Source organism: Hyaena hyaena, unplaced genomic scaffold, assembly GCF_003009895.1.
Source record: "Hyaena hyaena isolate Hyena2069 unplaced genomic scaffold, ASM300989v1 scaffold_415, whole genome shotgun sequence".
Classification (NCBI taxonomy): Eukaryota; Metazoa; Chordata; class Mammalia; order Carnivora; family Hyaenidae; genus Hyaena; species Hyaena hyaena.
The window spans coordinates 484734-503903 of NW_024081048.1; the positions used below are offsets into that span (position 1 = coordinate 484734).

Sequence of the window (19170 nt, forward strand, 5' to 3'; positions counted from 1 at the left end):
TTAGCATGCCCTTATAAATATTTATACTAGTATTGTTTTCTTTTTCTTGTTTTCTTTCCTTTCCTTTGTATTTCAGAGACATTGGGCCCAAAGAAAGCCCAATTTGTTGGGATGAAGGAGCCATTTCTCAGAGGGAATATAGTCTGCTTTCTTGTGGTTCTTTGTCCTTTCCTACCAAGCTTTCAGGAAGTAATGGCCAGTATCTGTTATCTTTAAGGGCAATTGGATAATGCTTTATTTTACTTGTTGTCTTATACCATTTCTGTAGCTCTATAGATAAAAAAAAAAAAAAAAAAAAAAGAAGTTTAAAATGTGAAAACTTGGGGCACCTGGGTGGCTCGGTTAAGCCTCCAACTTTGGCTCAGGTCATGATCTCAGGGTTCACATTTTGAGCCCCTTCAGCTCTGTGCTGACAGCTCAGAGCCTGGAGCCCGCTTTGGGTTCTGTCTCCCTCTCTCTCTGCCCCTCCCCCACTGGCTCTCTGTCTCTGTCTCTGTCTGTTTCTCCTTCTTTCTCAAAAATAAACTTTAGAAAAAAACCTTTTTTTTACAGTGAAAACTTACCTATTGAGGGTGCAAATTAAACGAATGCAATAAAAAATGGAACTCTTACTATGAACAGAATGAGCAAACAAGCAAAATGCAAATAGAATATTGTGAGGGATGGTATTAATATATTATTGACATAAAAATCTGAGAAAAGCTGGCAAGTTTATGAAATTTGGAGGAAAACAGAAGCTTGTAATTTTATGCTAGATGATATGAGAGATGGTATAATAAAAAGGTTTTATGTCATGGATTAAAGACCTGAGGTGTTTTTTTTTAATTTAAAATTTTATTTATTTATTTTTTTCCTCAAGGTAATTCAGTCAGTTCAGGGCCAAGACAAAAATAGAATCCAGGTTTCCCTACATTAAGCTTAGTTCCAGAAAGACTTTCAAAAGAGATTGTTCATAGTGGGGCTCTTGGGTGGCTCAGTCCCTTAAGCAGAGACTCTTAATTTCAGGTTAGGTCATGATCTCAAAGTCATGTGATGGAAGTGTTGGGCTCCCATGTTGGGCATGGATCCTGCCTAAGATTCTCTCTCTCTGTCTCCCTCTGACCCTCCCCTGCTTGTGCACGCGCATGCATGCTCTTTCTCTCAATAAATAAATAAATAAAAGATTGTTCATGTTATTAATACACACTCTCTGAGACTGAGAATTTTTGTCTTCTCCACTGTGGTATCCTAGTGTCTAAAAGAATGCCTGACCACATTAGACACTCAACTACTATTTATGGAATACTTATGTGATATGTGAATATGTACTGAATACATTAATTCATTAAGATTTAATTTTTGAAGGGCTTGCCACAGAGCTTCTATGTAAAATGATAAGGTCTAAAAGCCTTAAAATATTGAAGTTATTTTCTTTAAATACTCATGAATTTTGAGTAAGGATTTCAATGATATGTAACTACTGATATTTGAATATTTTTGACCTATAAAAATGGTAATTTCATGTTTCAATCGAAAAATCACTGACACAAATTCAATCATGCATAATTCCAAGAATGTGAAAAAATAATAATGTTGGAAAAATAACATATTAGCTCTGCTAGTGGTCTCTACCAATTTCAAAAAGGTTATTTCATCTGATTAGGCCGGGTGATTTAACATACGAATCATCCTGGAAGCCCCTTAAAATGTACATTTCTGAATCCCTGTCAGCTGAGATTCTGGACTAGAAAATCAAATCTGATAGGAGGAACTTGACGGAGGAACAAGGGGGAGAAGAAGGGGGGAAGTGGTGGGGGAAAGGGAGAGAGGCAAACCATGAGAGACTCTTGAATGCTAACAAAAACTGAGGACTGATGGATGTGAGGGGGGGAGGGATGGGCATGGAGGGGGGCACTCGTGGGGATGAGCACTGGGTGTTATGTGGAAACTAATTTGACAATAAACTATTTGTAAAATAAAAAAAAAAGAAAAGAAAAAGAAAATCAAATCTGAACTCCTTGTCCTGGCATTCAAGGCCTTTTGTACCAGGTTATAGTTTCAGTGTGATTCCATTACCGTCTCTTCACTAGTCTCATTCTAATAGTTTCAGTGTGATTCCATTACCGTCTCTTCACTAGTCTCATTCTACCCGTTTCACTCCCAATCACTCATTATTCATCCTTAAGTCTCCCTGTCTTTGCTATCTCTATCTCAAATGCTGTACCAGTTTATCAGATTAAACCATTTCCAAGTCATTTCTTCACAGATTTATTTAATTGTTCATTGATTATCTCTATCCCCAGTAGGTAGTAAAATCTCACAGTGGCAAGACCATTCACCAGCATTTTCCATGATCCTAGTAAATTTTTCTGGTAAATAAAATATGATTAATAAATACCTGTGATACCCATAATTAAATGACATGTGCTCTTGACTGTGGTATGAAGCACAGTTACATAAATATGAAATAGAAGTGCAGATTTCATGCAGTAGGACTGCACAGGGTGGATTTATTAGTTCCCCTGGGGTAGAGGGTGACTATTAGGAAAAGCTCCATTAATCTCACCAAGTCAAAGTCGGGTTCATAATTGAAGGCTAGGGATTCTCTGTAGGCAAGGACTGACTGAGATTCTTAGTTTTAGGTCTCTCTCTCTCTCTCTCTCTCTCTCTCTCTCTCTAACTCCTGCTGTCATTCTTGCTCTCTCTCAACAGGGCAAATTTCACAAATACAGATTTTTTATTAATTTCTCAACTGTTATTATCTACCCGTTATCAGAGCTTGAGAGCTCAACTTTATCTCAATTAGTAGTTATGCCTTTTATATGTTTGTTTAAAATAACCAGTTTATTATATGATGAGTATTTTTCTCTCTTATAGTAAATTCCTATTGGCTCTCTCTAATTTTCTTGGTATGTGTGTGCAGTGTAAAAGGGAGTTGGCTTTTGGGAGCATTCTAGAATCCGTGACCTATGATTTATAACATTTACTCAATGACACAAAAGAAAACAAACAAAAGAACATTTTTGGATGTCTCCAGAGACTTTCCCCATCAACATCTAATTTTAGATTGTTTCAGTTCCTGCTCTTGGCAGGTCTAGGAGCTGCCAGTTCCCATAATCTTTTCTAATTTACATGAGAAAGCATTGAGGACGTATGGGACCAAAGCTCTGTTTTTCATATTCTCCATTTTAACCTTTCCCTTTAAAATTTAATCAGTGTGAGAGGAAATAAACACTTTTTGCCCCCATTGTACAATGGGAGTAACATCCTCCTCCATTTCCCCGGTGATAGTCAGGCTCCAGATAGCTGCCTTCAACTGCACATTTTAAATCAGGTTGACTCCTAAGAGCAACTTGGCCAGTATTTTTGCCAAGTGGAGGCCAACTGTTTGTTCCTTAAATGGTGCCAAAGGGCTAAATACTAGTCCAAAACTATCCACAGGACTTAGAATTCAAGTTCATAATAAGAGAGCAAGTGTTGAAGAACTATTTTACATTTCACCTGAGATCTAACCCAGAAAGGAAAAATAATTAAGAGAAGAAGTCTTAAGATTCACGGAGCTTTATGTAGCTATCACAAAACTGGGACTCGTACTATAGACTATCTCTTGAACAATTAGCGAGATGTAAAATTTAAAAGGGAAACAAACAGAATTATTGAAAACACTGCTTTTTCTGAGCCATCTCTTCTGCCTCCTGGGGTGGGAGCAGAGGGAAGGAGGCAGAAAGTTGTAAAACTCCACAGATCTTGAAATTTTTACACATTTTTGTTTTTTATAAAAGAAAGACCAAAATTCATTAAATATTAATGGCTTCATCCTGGTTATATATGAAATGGAATTGCCTAGATCGATATTTTTTTTCTCTATAGTGTTCAGACTTACTGGTGGTATTACAGTTTATTGGTATCAGATTAATAAATCAAAGTCCTCATCCTTAAAACTTAGAAGGGAAAAAATATTCTAAATCTAACAGAAGCGAGGCTTACCTTTCAATGATTACACCATTTTGATGAATAATTGAGTATCTTTATAAAAAAAAGATATACTTGACAAACTTTATCAACCTCTAGTTCAATAAGAATAATCAAGTGAATATAAGTAGGGTTTTCCCTAATTATTTGTTAAGATATTTTCTATTTAAGTATTTTTGTTACTGGCTACATTCTCTTTCTAAATAGTTTAGCAACTAGATCACTTCATCATTTAAAAACTTTTTTTCAACAGTATAAAATACACAGGCAATATTTTGAGTAGCTCTGATTATTGTATCCTGAGCTCTGCTTGTATATGAGGGACTATGGCCAGACCTTTGCACACACTATAACTTTGTAAAGTTTTCTTATGTATAAAAGGGAGTAATATTGGCATTTGCCTGCTGTAGTGGTGTACAGAATAGACTCATTGACTGAAAGCACTTAAAATTTTTTATAGTTTATTTTTATTTTTGAGATACAGAGAGACAGAGCATGAGCGGGGGGGTGGGGGGCAGAAAGATAGAATCTGAAACAGGTTCCAGGCTCTGAGCTACCAGCACAGAACGCGATGCGGGGCTCGAACCCATGAACCGCGAGATCATGACCTGAGCAGAAGTTGGATGCTTAACAACTGAACCACCCAGGCGCCCCACTTTTTTAAATTTTTATTTGAAGGAAAGCACTTAGAATAGTGCTGGCCATGTAGTAACTCTGTGTGCATTAGGTATTGCAGAATGTAATACCTAATGTGTTTATATTAGTATATTACTTAATAGAATTGTCCTACAGGTTAATATTTCAATGTTGGAGAATTAAAACTTAGGAATTTAAGTAACTGGCCCAAATTCATGAAGTACAGAGTCAAAGTCTCGAATTCAAAGCCCAGGTTTGTAAGCTGCCTCTCCTGTGGCTCTAGTACCCCACCCCACACCCGGTCTTCCACTACACACAACGCAAATAGGAGGGAAAACTGCACCGAGCACACATGTTCATGTACGGAGGTGCCTGCCCTGCTTACAGGAGAAGCACTTCCCTGATGTGCTCTGCACACAAAATCTTTCTTTCCATGTTGTATTAACTAAATGCTACTCCTTTCTTCAAGCCTTGTTGCTTCCTGGCTCTCCTGCTCGTTCCGCGTCTATCCCATCTTTCTTCTCTCAGCTAAGAGGAGGAAGGCTAATCTATCCAATGTCTCATGGTGAAACCCAAAAAGTTTCTCGCCCACAACATCTCGGTCACTGGTAGGCACAACACTTGCCTCAGTTGCCCAAAAACCTTTTTCTTAATTTTAGTTTGCAATTTTTAAAAGTGGTTAGGAATACCTTGGATGATTCTCAGAAGATTAAAATAGGTTCCCTTAAGCAATGGTGTGAATTTACGTTGGAGAAATGAAGCACCAGTGCATTTTGGGTGAGTATGATTCTCAGAGTCAAACTACATGATTGCCATGAGGAAGGAAAGTTTATCCTTCCATAAAATGACTGACAAAAAAGTACTTTATTTCACTTAATGCATCACACAATCTTACTAAAAGTGAAACCAGACAGAAAGAAGTAAATGTTTTAGGCAAGATCCACAAATTGGGAAGAAATGGGGGGGGGGGGGTTGAGAATTAATTTTCATTTTTCATCTTTGATATAGATACAGCTATCTAGGTGAAGAGACATTTCTGCCTCTTTAATTAAAAACTTGTAAAATGTAATTACTGGGATAAAAATCAAGAGGAAAAGTCCCCAAGCTACTTCCTGCTTTTCAATCAGGAATATAGGCAGACCTTCCTTGACTCTTCCTGTCTCTCAACATTAGCCTTCATTCTAATGACCCAGAGATAACCTTTCCTGATAATAAAATTTTCCAGCAAGAATAAATCAACTATAATTTTTCCTGCAGTTTCTGTGGAAACAGGGGCTACTTATATGAACATTTCTAAAGATACTACTCTAAAATGATTACGCTGAATAATTTCATGCTTTAAATGTGCCAAGTAATCTATTGGCACACAGAACTTACATCTATAATTTATGAGATATCCAAAAGCTCACACTTCTCCATATACAGTAAGGTTTCTTTTGTTCCTGCTTTGGGCCACAAATCCTTCAGCGGGTTGATCAGATAGCTGACCCAGCATATCTAACGTGGGAATAACTGAAGGAGCTAAGACTGTTTGTTGAGAATGACTAAACACTTAGTGTACATTTGTGGAAGTAACCTAGGAAGACTTTTTTATGCACATTGAAAACCTATGTAGAACATTTGAATGCACCTTCCAGGTGTTCATCTCTCACTGATACTTTTTATTTATGAGACCAAATATATTTTTACATATTTAGAAAATGAAGTCATTTTTCTATGCATCTGTGTCTCTTCATTTAGCTAATTTTTACATCTCTAAACAAGTTTTTTTTTAATTGTGCTCAACTTACCAAATTTTATGATCTTTAATCCCCACTGATGACTAAGAGCCTTAAGACATGCACATGTTTGAATATGTGATATGTGTGGCTCTAGAGTAAATTGGTTCTGATTTTACTTGGCTGAAAGCTCAGATTCAATTCTCAATAGATATCTTTGAGATGTAAAAAAATGATCTAGTAGGGAATGATACTAATCTCCAGAATGTCTTTAGTCGTCTAAAAAATTGTCAATAATTTGTGGGAAATTTGTAATCTTCTTTTCTAAAGTTTTCACTAGCTTCTCATTTTGAAAAAGATTTCTTTATAGTGTTTTATGTTTGCTTATGCTGTTGTGTATGATTTATTTTTCTTCACTAATTCTTAATGATGCCAGTTCTACTCAGTCAACATGTACTAAGTAGGTAACTCTCTCTTTAGCTCAATTAAATATTCCAGATATTAGATGTGTGTGTCCTCCCAAAACTCACATGTTGAAAACTTAATTTCCAATATGATAGTATTTGGAGATGAAGCCTGGAGGAAGTAATTGGGATTAGATGAGGCCCTGTGATGGGACTAGTATACCTATGAGAAGATGGAGAGGCCAGAACTTGTTCTCTGTCAAAAGGGAACTGTCTATAAACCAGAAAGAGGAGCCACACCAGGAACTTGACCAAGCTGAAACCATGAATATCAGACTTCGAGCCTCCAGAAATGTGAGTAGTACATGTTTGTTGTTTAAGCCATCCATCTTATGGCATTTTTGTTACAGTGTGCTGAACTGACTGTGATATTAGGGTTCATTGTCTGAGTGTCCTGTTTTTGAATTGTTTGTATCATAAGCATAGATGAGTGAGGCATGCTCTAAGCTCCCATGGAGCTTACAATCTAGTAAGCAGAAATCATATATATATACTCCATTTGCCTATAATACAAGCTAAAAATTAAGAGGCACACATCCCATCTACTGTGTTAAAAAAGAAAAAAAAGAAAAGAAAAATTAAAAAGAAAGAAAGTGTCTTTCCAGTTTGGAGGGTTTCATTCTTCAGGAAAGCCAATTGGATGCCTTTAGAAGTTTTTAAAATATTTATAATCAAAATTTCAGAAATAGAAATCAGAAAGAACAATACAGTGAAACCCATATACCCAATCCTTTATATTCAACTATTTTAATATTTTTTTCCTGTTTGCTTCTAAGGTTTAGAAATTGATGGTCGAAAAGCTGGAGTGTAAATTTTAGTTAAACTTGATAGGGAAAGGCACTGGGGTAGAGTCATTCAGGGGTTGCGTAGAGATAAGGGCATAGGGACAAGAAGGAAATCAAGGTTATCTTATAAGTGATATTTGGATCATATGAAAACCAAGTCCAAGAACACGTATATGTAGAGGGTTGGTGGGGATAGAAGGGATCTAACTTCTTTTGCATCCAGCAGTATGCTGCATGCTCTTATCTGTATTACACATTTTATTTGACATTCTTAACTTTTCCTATAGGTAGTGGAGATCTTTTCCATTAGAGTTGCTACTTGAAAAGAAATTCTAGTGTGCTGGGTTGAACGGCTTTCAGGAAAGAAAGAATGAAAGCATGGAGGTCCGTTTAGGAGGCTAGGTATGATAGCTATGTGAGTGCTGATAAAATAAAGCTGAGCGCAGGGCTTTCCACAGGGCTTTTCTTTTCATGGCAAAGGAGAAGAAGTTACAAATACATTTTTGGGTTAATTTTCAAGGACATGACAACTGATTTTGGATCCTGAAGGGAAAGAAGGAGGGAAAATGAAGAGAACAATAAGCTAATATTTACTGAATACTCACTCTGCAAAGTATGTTGCTTAACATTTTAGATGATTGCATGCATACAGTGCTTGTGAACTTCAAGATCAAATGCCACCGGATTTCCTGTTTTTAAAAAGAGGAAGTTGAGGCAGAAAGGCGTTAGAACACTTTTATTAATAAAAAGAACTTACAAGCAGAAGACTATGTTGCAACTCCAGTCTTGTTTGATTTTACAGTCTCTCCTTTTTCTATATTACTTCCCCAAACTGCATTTAACAGTGAAAGATTTTGAGTCTCAGAGAAAGAAAAAAATGGCACTATTAATGATGACAAGAGGAAAAAGTAGCCATGGAGGCCAATAATGAGTTTGGTTTGGATACTGTATCAGACACTCTGGTTGTCATACCCATTCTCCTTCCAGGATAAATTACCTTCCAATTTTTAACTGATACCTGGAAGTTTAGAAGGAAGAATACATTTTCCAGCTTCTCTTGCAAACAGGCAAGACATGTGACAAAAGTCTGGCTAGTAGGATGTAAGTGAAATGCTAAGTTCGGTGTCCAGGAAATGATCTTAGAGAACAAAGTAATGCTCTACTTCTACACCTTGTGCCTGATAGAGGGAATGCAGAGGCTGTGGCTTCAGCAGGAATTCTGGAAGATTTATCTTCTGGACCGTGAGAACGGAAGTCACAACAGAGAATAGTAAGAGAAGTAGCTTGGATCCCTGCCACTGTGACGTGAAAGAAAGAATAAACTTGTTTGAATTATGAGTACTCTAGAATTTCTGCCATATGAAGCATAATCTTATCCTACCAGATATTAATATACTGGTTTTGATTCCTCTTATATTGCTTCCTCATTCTTTTTTCCTATTGTATAAAAGTAATAAATATCATCAATGTGCAAACACCTGCTATTTCTCTTTACCTACCTGCTCTTCACCACCTTAGATATGTTGAATTGTTATTTTTAGCCACATGATTATTGTTAATATTCTGTCCTTCTATGAAAGTATTTTATATACTTGAAAAGAGCTTGAAAATCAGATGTAATCTAGAATTTAATCCATCTGTCATATACCCAGCTATATATCCATGGAAAATTCCTCAATCTCTCTGAAAATTGTTCTCATCTATGAAATAAAGACATGAGTATCTGCCTCAAAAATGGTTGTATAGAGTAAATGAATAAATATAGAGTAATACAGAGTAAATGTAGAAAATACTAAATAAATTTTAGTTATCTTCTAGCTCATGAACAGTGCCTGGAACACAAAATGTGGTATTTGTTGAGTGAATTCTAGTTTTACAGACTGAAACCCCAAGTTAAATGTAGTTCAAGTATTAAAGTCAAGACCATATTGTGAAAACAGTGGTTAAGAGAGGCAAAAGAGCCTTTATCATTCTTTTTTCTAAGCCTATAACTAAATGCTTTATTTGTCTTTTAAGTTTTTATGAATGAAAAGTCTCCACAGAGAAGTAAGCTCCTGGGTAAAGGACTTAAGTTCTGTGTAAATTCCTCAAAATTTATAGAGTATACTTCTGGATAATACAAAAGTAACACAGACACTTGAGTTTCCTAAGATTTCAAGTCTGATTCTTAGTTGAACTCCATTGGATTCCTCCTATAAATTTGTAATACTCTATCAGATTTAAAAGACAGTGGACATTTGAGATAAATTTGAGCCAATATGAGGATTATTTATATAATTATTATCAAATAATTACTACTAAGAAATGCATAAAATTAAAAATCATTAGAAACCCTTCAATAAAAAAATGTTTCTAGAATCAGTAATGAGTTTTATATGGAGCACCATCTTTGGCTATTAAATAGCCAAATTTGATTTCCAGGAAAATTGTGAGGACTAGAAACATATGTGTTTCTTCAGACTAAACTACTAAGCATTTACCTAGTCCTTGTAGGGCTTTGTATTGTTCCAAATTATTTCCCTATATGATATCTAATGTATAATAAATATATATAAATAGATAGATAAAGTACAATAAATAATTGAAGAAGGGTCTACATAATCTGGGAAGGATTTTGATATGGGAGGAGGAAAAGCATAAACAAGAAGGAAAATGACTTACTAAGGAATGTCACCTCAGTTCCAGGAACACAATCTTCTTTTCATGTGTTGGAGAGGTAGTTAAGGTTGACATTGGTTTAAATTATTGTATTTCCTGGCATATGTTCCTTTGAATGTGGCACTGAACACTTGGTGGACTAGGTACTGCTTGGCATTTTATTTAGGTTGTGAGGTGGTTGCAACCATGTACAGATATTCAATTATTATTTCCTAATAAGAGAGGGTTTTAACTATATGTAAAACGATATTAATACTAGTGGGTTCTTTGGCTCAAATATGTATCTGAAACGATATAGAGCATTAATTCAGGTGACATGCATTGTTGGTGTGTTACTTGCACAAACTCTGCAGCTAAGCAGAAAAGGATGACTGAGTTGTTGATATCCAACCTCAGACTGCCGCACCTATGTTTTCTGTGCATCCCTAGCATCCTTTAAGAGGGTAAAAGCAAAAGCAGTTAGAAAGAAAGATGAAAATATGTGGATGTTTATAGATCTAGGTATCGTTCTTGCTCTATGGCAATGTAGGCTCCTTTTAGCTGGAAATCAGGTCTCATTTATTCTTAGTCTTAGATTAGAACTTAGCATGTAGGTACACAACACAATTATTTATTAAATGAATAAAAGTACAAATGGTGAATTTGAATGACCATCCCACATTATGCTAAAATATTTCCTTTTCAGTTTTATGTATATGTTAATAAAAACAATGAACAAAAGCTCATATATGTATGTGTAAATGATATATATCTAAAAATATAAAATAATATATATAATATATATTTATGTGTACACATATATGCAAGGGAGAGATTGATACTGGTAATGATAACTAGTTAATATAAATTAAATATTTATTATAGTCTGGACACATGCTAGGTACTGCCATTTTCTCTTTAATCATCACATGATTCCATAAATTATAAATTTCTACAAACATTGTACCATTAGGAAAATGAATGTGTATGTCACATAGTTAGTAGTAGTATAAAATTTGAATGCATGTATATTTACCTTAAGAGACTACACTTTTAATCAGTGTGTAAGTATTTATGAAGATTTTAAAAGACCAAATGAACAAATATAATGTTCATTTTTTCATGTCCCTTTTTTTCATGAACCAGAGCATACTTCACTTATAATAAAATGTTTAATTTTATTCCTATTACCAGCACCTACACAAGAACAAAACTGAGTATTATATAGAACACAAATGTATCATTATATGAAATTGGAATTATTTTGACCTCTGTTAGTTTTGTCTGTTTGGAGTCCTAGAATTGACCTCCAGTTAAGTCCTTAGGCTGTGAAAACTCTTAGCAGGTTTCTCAGCTCTTAGCCTGGACATCCTCGAGTTCTTTCATGTTCTGGACTCTACTCAAAACCGGCAGCCTGTGAGTCACCTGATAAAAAGCAGTTATTCTCAAATGTCATGTAGGCTGTTTCCAGAATCCAAACAGACTGACCGAACTGGGTACTGCTTCCTTAGAGGTAGCAAGTTCAAGGTCTAATAACCTACCCTCTACCTTAAAGAAGTTATCCTAGGGGCGCCCGGGTGGCTTAGTCGGTTAAGCGTCCGACTTTCGTCCGGGTCATGATCTCGCGGTTCGTGGGTTCGAGCCCCGCGTCGGGCTCTGTGCTGACTGCCAGCTCAGAGCCTGGAGCCTGTTTCAGAGTCTGTGTCTCCCTCTCTCTCTGACCCTCCCCTGCTCATGCTGTCTCTCTCTCTCTCTCCTAGAAATAAATAAGACATTTTTAAAAAAAAAAAAAGAAGATATCCTAAAAATCAATACCGTTAGACTCCTAAGACCCTCTTTGATGAACCCATTTATTTTTGTGGGTTTATCTTCCACTCTTTTACCCAAATATGTCTCACTTGGCCACACAGAGTACTTGTGCTTTATACACCAGTTCCAGTTTGCAAGATATTATATTTTTTCTCTCTCTCTGAAACCAGGGACATTCTGTAGCCTATGAAGATGAACAAGCATCCTGTTGTGTACTATTATGACAGAGACAGCAGACAATTTAACATGACTTTGGACCATGACTGTAAAAGTTTATTGTTGCCCTTCTTGTGTAAAGGCAAGCTGATTTTTTTTTTCAATTAGCTTTATTGATGGGATTGAAAAATATGTGTTTGTCAGATTGACAGATATATCACCAGATCAATAGATACATACTGTTGTGTTCTATATTGATGTGTCCAACTAAGAAAAACACATCTAGAATGCAGCTGCAATTAGAACCACTTGGTTAAGTTTATGGTATTCTATTGACATCTGTATCGTTTTTCAAGAGCCATTCAAAAGAAATAAATGAAAATATAATGGGAACTACTATACCTATATCCTTAAATCTTTAAGGATGGCACCAGTCCTTGAAATTCTACCCAGAATATGGTATTGCTTTTGAAGTTACATGAATAAGAAATTTCAAGGGCTTTCACTTAGTTTTTTCTTTACACTACGTTAATGATTCTTACTCTCAAGGTCAAGGAATCAGTATAGGGTTTTTCCAGCTACAGAATGTAACTATCCCAGTTAGGCACTGGGGTGTGAAGGAAATAACCATAGAGGTTAGGTCCTAGACCCTCTTTATTACACAGTGTATTTTAGCCCACAGTTTAACTGGGAAGTCATGCTTGCTTTTATGGCCTGATATCAATGTCAGATTTCATATATATTTATTTCTTAAAAGGAAGAGTATAAAATAATTTGTGGGCATATTTTAATCTGACTACATTGTGATGGTAGAAAACCCATGTTAACCACATATTTTTATTTTGTTTCAGAAAATATGCCCAAAATACTCCTTAATGTATAATCCATTTATCCTGTTTGGTGCATTATTTCTCTTGTTTTTGATGGGAACAACAAAAACAAAATGACTTCCTGACCCTGACTATCCTTAACATTTTTTGGCTAGATACGGCATTTTTCCCATGTTTAGGATAGATTATTTCCAGCTGAATCACCATATTATTTCAAATGGAAATAATCTATCCTAAACATAGATTCTCTGTTAACTAGGTCAGTGTTTTTAAAATCTGGCTATGGACACATTTTTTAAGCGTTGCTTTCATTTATTTATTTGTTTGTTTACTTATTGCCATTATCTCTGCTACATATTTAGCCAAACAGACAGAATTTCCAAGCAGTAGGTCCAATCATCTGAATTTTTAACAAACTCCACAGCTGATTTTTGCTCTATTGGATTAAAACCTGGTAGCATCAATTAAGCTTCTCTCTGTTTTAATTTCTTTTTAACATTTATTCATTTTTGAGAGAGAGAGAGAGAGCACAAGCGACGGTGAGGCAGAGAGAGAGGGAGACCCAGAATCTGAAGCAGGCTCCAGGCTCTGAGCTGTCACCACAGAACCCAAGATTGGCCTGAACCGCAAGAGCATGACCTGAGCCAAAGTTGGACTCTCAATGGACTGAGCCACCTCAGATTCTCTTTATTTCTGAGAAATAGAGAGAGAGAGCATGAGAAGAGAAGGGTCAGAGAAAGGGGAAGACACAGAATCTGAAACAGGCTCCAGGCTCTGAGCTAAGTGTCAGCACAGAGCTCTCTGAGAGGCTCGAACCCACGAACCATGAGATCATGACCTGAGCCGAAGTTGGGCGCTTAACCGACTCAGCCACCTAGGTGCCCCAGCTTCTCTTTGTTTTAAACCATCACTTTCAAAGTTCTGTTTTGGGGTGCCCAGGTAGCTCATTTGGTTAAGCATCTAGCTTTGGCTCAGGTCATGATCTCACGGTTTGTGGGTTTGAGCCTCGTGTTGGGCTCTGTGCTGATAGCTAAAAGCCTGAAGCCTGTTTGAGATTCTGTGCCTCACTCTCTCTACTCCTCCCCTACTTGTGCTCTGTCTCTTTCTCTCTTTCAAAAATATATATAAATTTTTTAAAAATGTTTAAAAAATTTCTGTTTTGATTTTATTCTCCCAGTTATTTAATGGCACAAAGTAACAATTTGAGATAACGGCCTGCAGCCTAATAATATACATTTTAATTCATTACTTTTATTATTATCTAATTATGGTCTCTGTAGGACTCTGTACCCTTCACACAGTAAAATCCTCAATTCCTGGCATTGGCTATCTTATATAATGGACTTCTTCCTGAATTTCTTTCTTAGAATCTAAGTTTATGTGGGAAAAGAGATAAATGTTACTGAGAGCTTGGATTGTATTCTGTGATTTTTTAAAAATTTATTTAAAAAAAGTTTTTTTAATAGTTTATTGTCAAGTTGGTTTCCATATAACACCCAGTGCTCATCCCCACAAGTGCCCCCCTCCATGCCCATCACCCCCCTTCCCCTCCCCCCAACCCATCAGCCCTCAGCCCTCAGTTTGTTCTCAGCAATCAAGTGATTTTTAAGTCATGGTTCTTTAGCCCCAGCTTTTCGTTCTAAGCACACTTCTAAATTTTACAGAGGGTGGTCATAGAAGTCCTTGAAGTTCAAAAATGAGTCTCTTGATGCATGAAGGATCATTTTATATTTATGTAAAAGTTTTTGGGTCTTTTTGTTTGTTTTGTTTTGTTTTTAATTCTAGCATGGAAACTGAAAACCAGAAGAAATGTTTCATGTGCTCTATTAGGCTAATCAAAATATATTCATATTATTCACAGTCGTTCAACTGATATCATGCCGTACCATTCAGCCCTTTGGTTTCTATCTTTTTAAAATTGTATTTGCTGGTTTAAGGAATACTTGAAAAATTTTAAAAATTAGACCATACAGAACCTCTAAAAAGAAAAGGTACAATCTGTGTCCCATTTCTGCCTATCTCCTGGTCTGTTTCTCTGAAATAAACTCTTTTAACTCTTTCTAGTTTTAATTCTTGTAGTAATTCCTTCTGCAATTGTATGTACAGTTAGTGCAACGTAGTGGCTTCATGTGTGGAGCCCGGAGCTAGAGTACGGGGTTTAAATCCTGACTTCACCACTTACTAGCTGGATGACTCTGGGCTTGGATTTCTATGCCTCCATTTTCTTATGTATAAAATGGAGATGCGGGTATCAGGTTTACAAGTTGTAATACATTAAAGTATCTTAGAACACTGTTTGACATGTAGAATATTAGTTATTGTTAGGAATTCCACATTTCTAAATAGTAACTAGTAACTAATAGCTATATTGCTACTTTTTAAGTTATCAATTTAAAATGTTTTCTATTGATGAGATGAAGATGTCCCTCACGTATGTTGGCTCATCTGTCTGCTCCACAACAGTCATTTCTGTATGTATTTTAGGCCACGAATTCCTTGTTTTTACCTTATCTTTTTAATAATTTCTGATCCCTTTACCCTTTTCCAGAAAACTGTTGGAATCTCTTGTACACTTCAAGTTCTCCTGCATTCATTTAACTAGGTTTATATATTTATTAGGTTTTTACTATTATTTGAGTGAAGTTTAGGAGGAAAAGAGGTAAATATATGAGTTTCATGTAACAAATAAAGAGAGTAATACTTCTCGAGTTTAAAAAGCATGTATTTTCTTTAAAAATCAAGAATGAGGGGCGCCTGGGTGGCTCAGTCGATTAGGCGACCGACTTCACTCAGGTCATGATCTCTCAGTCTGTGAGTTCGAGCCCTGTGTCAGGCTCTGTGCTGATAGCTCAGAGCCTGCAGCCTGCTTTGGATTCTGTGTCTCCATCTCTCTCTGCCCCTCCTCTGTTCACTCTCTGTCTCTCTCTCTCTCCAAATTAAATAAACATTTAAATAAATTTTTTAAAAAGTCAAGAATGAGATAGAAGGCAAAATGATATATACTTGTATGTGAACAGGGAAGATAAAAATTTTCTTACAAAATTACTTTGTTACCTAGTATTTCTGATACTTACTTTCCCATCTGTAAAATAGTGATTGAACAAAATGACTTCTAAGTTCCTTCCAACTTGTACATTTTATCATTATTTTTTTTCCTCTCCTTTATAAATCTTTACCCTCCTTCTCACTTAACTATGCTGTCTTAGTTGGTTTCAATGAAACATTGTCTACACAAACTGCCCTTCTCCTTTGTATCGTTGCTATGTTTCCATCTATACATGAAATTTGAAAGATAACACAGAAACATCCTGCACCCTTCATTAATAATGAAATTCTTCCAAGATTAGTAAATCAATAGAAATACTTTATAAGCTTTTATTCCAATTGCTGTTGAAGAAATAAGCTAAAAAATAGTCATTTTAGCTGATGTATTTGGTAAATATGTAGTTATGTATTTGAGGGATATATCTATTAGAGGTTTTTGCATATTTTGACCTAATAAAAATGGTAGAACATTACTCTCTTCAAGAAAGCTTACTTGTTCACCAAGGTTGAGTTAAATAACCTTTCAGAGGCAAATACACAGGATTCACCATAATTTTTCCTGTTCCTTACATCCAACATCCAGTCAATTCATCAGCGACTATGCTTTACTTATATATATGTATAAGAAGTTGACCTTTGAACAGCACAGGGTAAAGGGCACAAACCCCCTGCTCAATTGAAAACCCATGGATGATACCTTTTGACTCCCCAAGAACATAACTCAATAGCCTACTCTTGACCAGAGGCCTTAATTTTCAATTAATACATATTTTGCGTGTTGTATGTGTTATATACTGTATTCTTACAATAAAGTTGGAGAAAAAGTGTATTAGGAAAATTATAGAGAAAAAACATTTACTGTATTTATACCATATTGTACTCATTGAAAAAAATCCACATATAAGTGGCCCCACGTAGTTCAAACCCATATTGTATGTATATATACATATTATTCTGTGTGTGTAGTCATGTGTGTGTCTATATACATATATATAATGCATCCTTTTCTCAATAACTTCACTAAGACTACCCTCTGTCAGGTCAACCCTATACCCAGTGCCTCCTACACTAATCTCCTAACTAATCCTTTTGTTTCTACTCTTTCCCCTACACTTCCCTATTTTGAAATGGCTTCCCAACACACATAGAATATAATCAAAACTCCTACCATGACCTATAAACCTTGCTTAATTTGACCTGGCCTCCTCCCACCTTCTCTTCTATGAATCGTCTCCTCTTCCTTTACTCCATCCCTGCAATATTGGCTTTGTTGTTTCTCTAATACGTCCATCCTTTGGGCCTTTATGCTTATGATAGCTCTGCCTGGAATGGTTTCCCAGATCTTTGCTTCAATGTGGCACCTCAGAGAGGCCTTCCAAAACAGCCATGCTCTTCCTCACCTCCTGGCATTCTCTTCCCTTTATCCTAACTTATTCTCTTCACAGTACTTGTCATTTTGTGACATCATACAGAACTATTTGTATTTTTGGATATATAGTTTTCTATATTTCACTTCTGTCTCTGTCCTTGTCTCTTTCTTTCTCTTTCTCCTCCCCCCAACCCAAGGAACGTTTGGGCAGGTGTTTGGTCAGCCTCCTTCTCTGCTGTACTGCTGCTTATAGCACCTAGGATAGTGCCTGAAAAATAATAGGCATTAAAATATTTTTATATTGAATTCTCACTGGCTATTTAATTGCTTCTAAATTGCTAGTCTGGGAGCAATTACAAAGTAGGAACCATGTCTGTCTTACCATTTGATTCCTAATAGTGACTAGAGTGCTTGGCAAAAATAACCCTGTGTTAAAAGGCAGAAGAAATAAAAGTTCTGAATTCAATAATGAATCTTATTTGGAAACTACCTTTTATGACATTTATACCAAACATTCTAAAAATTATAATAATCTTTGGCTTCATAACATTTCTAGGCTGATGAGCACTTTTTGACTAATTTAAAAAAATGACACTCAACTTTTAAAATTCGAAATCTGTTCAAATTTTATTTGTGATGATCACTCTGCAACTATCTGTGGTTTTCTATTACATACAAGCATCTTGAATTTATCAATGTCCTGCATTGGAGTTGGACAAACTATATTAGAAATGAGGACATTTTAAATAACCATATGAATTTGGGCAAGTTCCTAAATCCCAGGGTATCCCATTCACTTCATTTGTAGGCTGGAAAGAATCATATACATAGTCTCCAAAATATTGTTATTCTCGTTGTACCACGTGTGTTATGTCATAATAATAGTGGTCTTTTATAAAAGGGTAGTGAATCATCATTAATCATATGGTCACACTTTAGTATTACTTGGAGATGGGCTTAGTTCTGCATAACTGTTTCGGAACATTGTTTTGGTGTGTGGGCAATAGTTAACTACTCATGAGCTGAGCACACTAGCACCTGTTGTGCTGTCTGTGTGAAAAATAGAAACAGAGCCTCTTCAGTTCAGTTAGGCAAGGTTTTGGACCCTTAAAATTATTTCCCTGTTGGATTATCATGTCTTATTAAGGCAGATGACTTTCTTTGAATTAAAAAAATTATCAAGACCATGTTCAATGCTTTAGAGTATTTTTTAGCAATGTTTATAGGTAAAACAAATTTATTTAGATTAACAAACCACATGTCCAGTGAATGCTTCCACTGAAATGTATTATTTACTATATCTCTATGCCAACTATTTTGTTTACTTCTCTAAGTACCATATATTCTTTATTACATTCTTTATGCCAACAATTTTGTTTACTTCTCTAAATACCATTATTCTGCTAGTCATTTTTTAGTTATTTCTCTTGGTCTACTCTAAAGTTCTTCAAATTTTATTTAACATAGAAGCCAAACTACAAAGGTAGGGCCATGAATATGGTTAATAGACGCCATAAAGGAATTCCTTTACAAAGCATTAATTTTCAAGGCTCACTAACATTTCAATATCATCCTATTTTTTTTAGAAATAACAAGATATTGGTGACATAAATTAATTTGAGCTTTACCAGGAGCCTATTAGTAGGCAGAAAGAGATGTGATAGTTTACACAAAATGATTAGGGGAATGAACTTTGTTTTAAAACAAATAAAATAAACCAAAAAAAAAAAAAGGAAAAAATCAACTACAAAATCCATGCCATCATTACTG

The 19170-nt window shown here is 35.6% G+C and overlaps 1 protein-coding gene across 5 annotated transcripts in view; it reads left to right on the forward strand.

The window, feature by feature from the left end:
• The window catches only part of CD36 (CD36 molecule), a 187887-nt gene that overhangs the window by 47946 nt on the left and 120771 nt on the right, over window positions 1–19170 (forward strand). The window contains exon 1 of one of the 5 annotated variants that reach the window (XM_039252472.1): window positions 7042–7063. The exons of the other annotated variants lie outside the window; for them this stretch is intronic. The gene's annotated coding sequence lies outside the window, so the exon portion shown is untranslated. Of the gene's footprint in view, window positions 1–7041; window positions 7064–19170 lie in introns of those variants that run through there. 5 annotated transcript variants of the gene reach the window in all.